This window comes from Nematolebias whitei, chromosome 1, assembly GCF_014905685.2.
Source record: "Nematolebias whitei isolate Nwh7 chromosome 1, NemWhi1, whole genome shotgun sequence".
NCBI classification, from domain to species: Eukaryota; Metazoa; Chordata; class Actinopteri; order Cyprinodontiformes; family Rivulidae; genus Nematolebias; species Nematolebias whitei.
In genome coordinates this window covers 41,216,641-41,218,289 of record NC_056498.1, presented here as the reverse complement: position 1 = coordinate 41,218,289, position 1,649 = coordinate 41,216,641, and positions in this window count along the sequence as shown.

The following is a 1,649-nucleotide window of genomic DNA, read 5'->3' as shown; positions in this document are numbered from 1 at the left end:
AAGCTGAACAGAAGCTAAAACAGCAAAAACATAACTAAAAACTACAAGTGGCAAGAATGTTGTTAAAGGCTTTTAACTTTTCAAAACCACAAATAAATGCAAAGATTAACAAAATATAAGCTAGCAGCTAAAACTGGCAAAACAGTAGTTAAAGGCTACAATTAGCACAATTAAATTTCAGACGTTTTCAAAGAAATTAAAGAGATCTCAATGTATGTCTATGGATTTTTATGTAAATAAAATTAAACTACTATAAAAGTTACCGAACAAATACCAAAAGTCATGGTACTTTATCCCTGATCAAGCCGAAGGTTTTGATGTATAGTTTATATAAAAGTGATAAACTGAATGCTGAGTCGGCATCCACACCATTCGACGAAATGTTTCCTAACATGGAGTTTATGGAGGTTTGTGTATTTTTACTGTAGGTCCGGATAATTTGTACATCGTTATTTATTTATTAGGCTCGTTTCTTTTAACCTGAACACATTTTACACTCAAACATATACCAAGTCCTCAACGTCTCTCATGGACATCGTATTGTCCCCCGTCACGGAACAAAGAGGGAGGATTTGAAATACCCTCTGTCTGTCCATTCTTCTGCGCATGTTGTGAGCATGTTAACTTAAAAATAAAAGAGGTACCGACTTCCATGTCGGTGTGTAGCTGCATCTAGGCGTAAGAAAGGTCCCTACAGAAAACTGGGTTGCCAGGTCAAAAAAATCCAGTCCAGAAAAACACTCATCTCAAAAACTACAGACGTTTACCGTTCAAATCCGTCAGGGACGGGGACATCGACGTTCTGCTTGTTTACATTAATGATTTGACTCAACCCAAGTTTGAGTGTGGGGTTACGTTAGTAAGTGTAAAAATAGTTACTGTATTTTTCGGACTATGAGGCGCATCAAGCGTTACCATGGCGACGTATTTAGCTAACAAAGACGTCATATTCCCCCATAGGAAATGAATGGGAGAACACTCACGCTAACTGCTGGCGTCACGTCACATGACTTACAGTGTAGATGTCCCTGAAGAAAACAGAAACCCACTGTTGGATTTGTTTGAAACTCACAGAAAGGAATGTATTTCTAGAACTCATTAACGTTTGGAGCCATTCGGATTCAAGATGGCTGCCACAGCTACCTCAACAAACACAAAATTGACTATAACCCAGTCATTCTTTGAGATATTGAGCTGAAATTAAGTACAGTTGTAGCTGAGAGCGAGCGGTTATACATTCCTACTGAAAATCAAAAATCCAAGATGGCCGCCTTAGCTAAAAGAGAAAAAATACTATAACTTGGTCTTTTTTAGAGCTTTTAAGCTGAACTTTGGTATAATGGTGGCTGAGAGTGAACAGCCCGGCAGTTCCTGTCAAAGCTTCTCCAGGAACTTTCCAGTTATTTCTTGGTATTTTCATTGTTTTTTGTTGGTTTTCCTCACTTCTCCTGCCACGCCCACTTACACCTGTTCTCCATTCCATCAAGTCTCAGCTGCATCAATTCAGTTCAGTTTATTTATACAGTTACAACAGGAGTCATCTCAGGACACGCTGCATCCACGCCCTCATCAGCCCCGGCTTATTTAGTCTTACAGTTTCCAGCTCATAATGTTTGTTGTTGTTTATGTTTTGTCACGTCAGACTTTTG